The sequence below is a fragment of the Canis lupus genome, chromosome 9 (genome assembly GCF_048164855.1).
Source record: "Canis lupus baileyi chromosome 9, mCanLup2.hap1, whole genome shotgun sequence".
NCBI classification, from domain to species: Eukaryota; Metazoa; Chordata; class Mammalia; order Carnivora; family Canidae; genus Canis; species Canis lupus.
In genome coordinates, this window is record NC_132846.1 from 77,021,697 (window position 1) to 77,028,757 (window position 7,061).

Sequence of the window (7,061 nt, forward strand, 5' to 3'; positions counted from 1 at the left end):
GTCTTCACCCCCTGACACCACCCATGTATCCCAGCACTGGCTCCTAGGGAGAATGATCAGACAAATGGCAATCTCATTAGTGATTCACACTGAGAATGGTGGGGAACAAGTGTGGAAACCATATCAGCTTTTATCTTCAAGGGAAGAGGACATTCACTTTCACTATCAGAACACAGATCAGAGGTTTATACCAGGGACAAGATCCCAGGAATGAGTCCTTCCAGGATAAGCAGGTCCCCTGAACTTACTGAGAGAGGCTACATTTCCCATCCAATAGAACCTATGGCAATGAAACACTTAGAGAGAAACAACTCAGAGGCTTGATGGCTCCACAAAAATGTCAGGGACCTAATGATTGCTGGTAAGAGACACCCTGTGGATGCCCCTGGGTCTAATCACATTCACACTGAGGATGGTCATGGGTTCTGGCAGACATCCCAGAGCTATGTTTTAGGCATGGCTCCCCTCTCCACTGACAAGTGTCCTGCATCATCCCATCAGGCCTGCAGAGAACCAGGTGCACACCAGACTCAGGCGCAATGACAAATTTAGGAACCTTTTTTTTTGTTTGTTTGTTTATATTGCAAAGTCTCTCTCTGACTCATGGAATTTTCCATCCATCCATGTGCACGTATCTGAGTTCAGTTAGACACACAGAACCAGAAAGAGACCTGGAGTTTATAGAGGAAAGTGGCTTCACCTGGTTATGAGGTTTTTCCTGCCCAATTCACAGAGTGAAACCACTCAAGGATGTTGAGTCCTCAGTCCCCCGCATCTGGATACATGAGATGCACAGAAGGTGAATGTCACTCAATCCTCCAATGTCCAGATCGAAACTCGCCATCATGGTGGTAATATCAAGATCTCTGAAATTATCAAACATGACTATCTTTTGGGCCACAAAGTTATCAACCACAGATTCAACAATAACCTAGTTAAATACAGTCCATACTCAGACATGCAAATGTTCACCTTATTCTCACATGGCATTCACAGTGACACACATTGGCATCACCCTAAATGGCAACCCATAACAGCAATGACACAAGGCCAAATTTTACCTATATATAATGATTTATATCGCCCCAAATCTAATCATCTAACTCATGTATCATGATATTTTGGTACCTTCTTTTGGAGTAAATCCTTTTCTAGGAGTGATAGGTCTATGAATCTAACACACACACAAACACACACACACACACAAACACACACAAACTGGAAACAGGGCTACCCCGGTGGCCCAGTGGTTTAGCATTGCCTTCAGCCCAGGGTGATCCTGGAGTCCCCGGATCAAGTCCCACATGGGCTCCCTGCATGGAGCCTACTTCTCCCTCTGCCTGTGTCTCTTTCTCTGTGTGTGTGTGTGTCTATCATAAATAAATAAATAAAATCTTATTTAAAAACTGGAAACACCAAACAAAATGCAAAAGCAAACAAAAAATAAATTAAAAAAATAAAATAAAAAACACATCACCTCCTTATGAACACAATTCCTCACAAACTTAAAAATACAGGTGTTGACATTCTTGTTCCAGAGGAGGTAAAATATGAGTTCAAAAGGCATGACCATCACTAAGCAATGAACATCCATTTGGGCAACATTCCACTAGGATCAAGGCTTGAGAATGTTCTGAATCTCAGACTCCAACTACTGTGCTATTTTTCTTTTAAATCTGGTTCAACCCTTCCTTTTCCTTGAAGTTAGTACATGTTTGAGGCAGAGCACTTTATCTGCCTGTTTCAGTATAATTTGTGAGTCCAGAAAGCGTCTTTCATTTCTTCTCACTTTTATCGAAGAAAAACTGCTTCTGTCTCTTAAATGTGCTAAGGAATACTTGATACAAGATTCCTGGACACCTCTGAATACCGTAAGGGTAGCTGGATATTTGTAGGCCAGGAGCAGAGTGAGGAGGCAAAGATGGGAAACAAGTAAGGGGAGACATTCTCTGAACAGGAGGCTCCATGGTGCTCATGCTGCAAAGTTCACTATGTTGATCATGGATACAGGAGAAGGGAGGAAAACAGGTCCGTGAATGTCTGCTGGGATCCTGGGATCCAACAGGTGCACTTGGACCATCAGAGGATGCTCACACTCACCAGAGATCACAAGATATAGGGATTTCTTAATCCAGGGAAGGAGGTCAGTTGAACAGTCGTCTCCTCTTAGGGTCTTAGCATCATGCTCTGAAAACTTCTTCCATGACATAAACACTGTGAAGAGATTCTAAAGGTGATAAGGTTCCTCTTACACTGCTGGTGGGAGTGACATTGGTGTAGACACTGTGAAAACAGTATAGATATTCCTACTACAGTTAAAAATAGAACTACTGTATGATCAAATAGTTGTGGTACAGTGTATTTACCCCCAAAAAATAAAACATTAATTCAAAGAGAAGTTTGCATCCCTATATTTATAGGAGCTTTTTGTGCTATAGGCAAATAAGGGAAGCATTCCAACTGTCCATTACTGATGAAGAGATGCAGAGATGCGGGACATACACAAAGAAGAATGAATCCTTGCAATTTGCAGCAAAGAGTATGGAACGAGTGCATGTAATGTTAACTAAGTCACAGCAAGACAAATACCGTATGACTCACTCCTATGCAAAATTCAATTAAAAAACACAAATTAGCCATGAGGAAAAATTTATTGAGACAAACCAGTTTCATCAATATGGAAACATACTGTTGGTTAGTAAAGGGGGGGTGGGAGGGCCCGAATGACATAGCAGATCGGGATAAGGGAGAACACTGGTCCTAAGGAGCCATGGGAGATGGATAGAAGTGTCATCACTATATTGTACACTCAATATCACAAGGCGTGTTAACTACATGGGGGAACATGTTATATGGATCGGGATTGCATTGAATGTGTAGACTGCTCTGGGTAGCAGAGGCATCTTAAAAATATTTATTCTTCCATTTTATGGGCATGGAATATTTTCCCTTTCTTTGTGTCTTCTTCAGTTACTTTGCTGAGCGTTCTACACTATTTATTGATGAGCCTGTGTGTTTTCCATTGAGCATTCACTCTTGATTCTGGAGGATTAGTTGATCATAGAGTTGATTGTCCATTTCTGGCTTCTCTACTCTGTTCCATTCATCTATGTGTTGTTTTGTGCAGGTACCAGGTTGTTTTGATGATAACGACTCAGTAATACAGCTTGACCACAAACATTGTGATGCCCCCTCTCCTGTGGTACTCCGATTTTTTCAACATTTTTCTACTTATACAGCGTTTCAAGAAGTAAACTGAGGAAGACACAACGAGATAGAAAACCATTGCATGTTTATGTATTAGAAGAATAACTATTGTTGGGACACCTGGGTTGCTCAGTGATTGAGTGTCTGCCTTTGGCTCTCATCAAACTCAAGGTCCTTGGATGGATTCCACTATGGGCTCCCTGTAGGGATCCCGCTTCTCCCTCTGACTATGTCTCTGCATCACTCTAGGTGTCTCTCATGAATAAGAAAGTTATGAAATAATTTTAAAAACAGGAATATTTTAAAAATATATGCTACCCAGAACATTCTATGCAGTCAGTGCAATCCTATTCAAAACATCACAGATTTTCTTTACAGAGTTGAGACAGACATTACTAACTTTTGTAGGCACAGGCAAAGATACTAGTGATACATGAATCCAACGTTGGTACGCTGACATTTTCAGACTGCATGTTGTGTAAAGAGCCGTTTAGGGATCCCTGGGTGACACAGCGGTTTGGTGCCTGCCTTTGGCCTGGGGCGCGATCCTGGAGACCCGGGATTGAATCCCACATCGGGTTCCCAGTGCATGGAGCCTGCTTCTCCCTCTGCCTGTGTCTCTGCTTCTCTCTCTCTCTCTCTCTCTCTCTCTGTGACTATCATAAATAAATAAATAAATATTTTTAAAAAAGAACCATTTAGGCTCCCTCAGCCAGTTAAATAAATATTTGGTGGGATTCGCACTTTCTCCATTTCAAAAGAGGAAAACCTGCCTCCAAATATGGTAACAGGGCTCAGAAGGCTCTGCAAACAACCCTTGTCATCCGCTCACTCATTCACTGACCCAAACCCAAATTCTGGCCTTAAATATCTGCAAACGCAACATCATATTGCCTAAGGACAGAAGTGCTGCCTGCTGTAGTCATTGTCTGGGTGTCGTATTTTACATAGCTCATGCACTTGAAAAATGAAATGCATATCCCCTTAGTTGTCTTATGTCTATGGAGCTATTAGATGAGGCAATGAAATCAGAAGAAAAGCAGAGCAATTTTTCTGCTCCAACAAGGTGAAGATCTACCCAGGGAAAGTAGGCAATAAAAAATTAATCAGTAGAGAGGAAGAAATATTATTCATTTCCATATGACATGATCTGCTACAGGGGCAATGCTTACAAACTCTACAAATTCTAAGAATCGGTTAAGGATTTCAGGGAAAATTCAGGATATAAAATAAATACAGCCATGATTCCACACACTAACAAAAACTATCTATATAAAATTAACAAAAATAACACTTTAACTTGCATCAAAAATAAAAATTTAGAAATAAAATTAAAAAATTATTTAGAAATAATTTCTAAATTTTATTTAGAAATAAATTTGAATAAAAGATAAAATACCATACTAAAAATGGCCTATTTTGATGAAAGACTTTTTAGAAAGGAAACAGAAATGAAAAGATTACACCACTCACAGATGAGAACTTGATATTTCCTGAGTGACATCATCACAAAGTGATCTGCAACGGTAATGCAATCCTTACTATAAACTCGTTAGAATCGAATTGTAGTCAAGAGCTGAAGATATAGTCAGAGGACATGCAAGTATGGCCCTTCCTCCACTAATTAAAGCACCCCAGCCCAGACTTTGAGCTGGGAGAGTAGCCCAAGCTCCAGTATCCCCAGGTGACCATATTCAGTGATCAGGACGGAACACAGACAACTCACCATGGAGTCAGTGCTCGCCTGGGTTTTCCTCATCGCTATTTTAAAAGGTAATTTATGAAGTATAAGAGACCTTTAGTATGTGAATGGAGGTGAATGAGAGAAACAGAAGATGTGGGATAAATTTCTGACCAGGATGCCTTGCTTCTGCAGGTGTCCAGGGTGAAGTGCAGCTGGTGGAGTCTGGGGGAGACCTGGTGAAGCCTGGGGCGTCTCTGAGACTGTCCTCTGTGGGCTCTAGATTCACCTTCAGTAGCTACTACATACACTGGGTCCTCCAGGCTCCAAGGAAGGGGCTGCAGTGGGTCGCACGAATTAGGAGTGATGATAGTAGCACATACTACACTGATGTTGTGAAGGGCCGATACACCATCTCCAGAGACAATTCCAAGAACACTCTGTATCTGCAGATGAACAGCCTGAGAGCCGAGGACACGGCCGTGTATTACTGTGTGATGGACACAGTGACAGGACCTCAGTGTGAGTCCAGACACAAACCTCCCTGTAGAAGGGGATCGGGACCACCAGGGGGTGCACACTACTCAACACTTCTGTCTTGAAGGCCCAGGAGCAGGTGCAGATTGAGGTTATCAGCAGATTTCCTGTCAGGGTCTGAGCTTCTTCTCCAAGGAGTAGTTTTCCCCACGGAGTCTCTCTGGACATAGGATTTTGTGTTAAAGTATTCATTCTCTGTCTTAGAAACTTGGGAAATCAACTCTAGCATCTGCATACTTTTGTAAACAACTGTACTACTTTCACTTCTTGAACTTAAATTTCCCTGACCTGGACTATAGATCAATTACAAATACCTCCATACTCATCAACTGAACATTTTCCTGAATCACAACAGCACTCCCTGTGCACCAGGGAGGAAGACACAAAGAGATGGAAAGATATTCCATGCTCATGGATTAGAAGATTTAGTATTGTGAAAATGTCAATGTTACCTAGGGAAATTTACACAGTCAATGCAATCCCTATTAAATACCATGGACTTTTTTCAGACAGGTGGAAGAAATCATCTTAAGATTTGTGTGGAATCAGAAAAGACTCCAAAAACCCAGGGGAATACTGAAAAAGAAAACCAGAGCCAGGGCATCACAATGTCGGATTTCACGTGGCACTACAAAGCTGTGATCATGAAGACAGTGCATTACTGGCACAAAAACAGACACATAGATCAATGAAACAGAATAGAAGACCCAGAAATGGGCCTTCAACTCCATGGTCAACTCTTATCTGACAAAGCAGGTAAGACTCTCCAGTGGAAAAAGGACAGTGTCTTCAATAAATGGTACTGGGAAAATTGGACAGCCACGTGCAGAAGAATGAAACTAGCCCATTCTCTTACACCATACACGAAGATAAAATCAAAATGTGAGACAAGATTCCATCAAAATCGTAGAGGAGAACACATGAAATACCCTTTTTTAACTTGGCCACAGCAACTTCTTGCAAGATACATCCATGAGGGCAAGGGAAACAAAAGGAAAAATGAATTATTGAAACTTCTTCAAGATAAATAACTTCTACACAGCAAAAGAAACAGTCAACAAAAGGGAAGATGATATTATCAAATAACATATCAGGCAAAGGGCTTGTATCCAACATGTGTAAATTACTTATCAAACCCAACACCCAAGAAACAAGGAATCCTGTTAAGAAATGGGGAGAAAACATGAACAGGAATTTCTCCAAATAAGACCTACATATGGCCAACAAGTCCATGAAAAAATTCTCCACATCACTTTCTATCAGAGAGAAGCACATCCGAACACAATCAGCTGCTACTTTACACAACACAGAATGGTGAAAATTAATAAGAAATAAAACAACAAATGTTCGAGAGGATGTAGAGGAAGGGAAACTCTCTTCCACTGTTGGTGGGAATATGAACAGGTGCAGCCACTCTGGAAAACAATGTGGAGGTTCCTAAAGGGTTAAAAATAGATCTGTCCCACGACCCAGCAATTGCACTGCTGGAGATTTACCCCAAAGATACTGATGCAGTGAAACGGCAGGATACCTGCACCCCAATGTTTGTAGCAGCAGTATGCACAATAGCCAAATTCTGGGAGAAGCCACGATGTCCTTTGAGAGACAAATTGATAAAAATGATATGGTTTATATA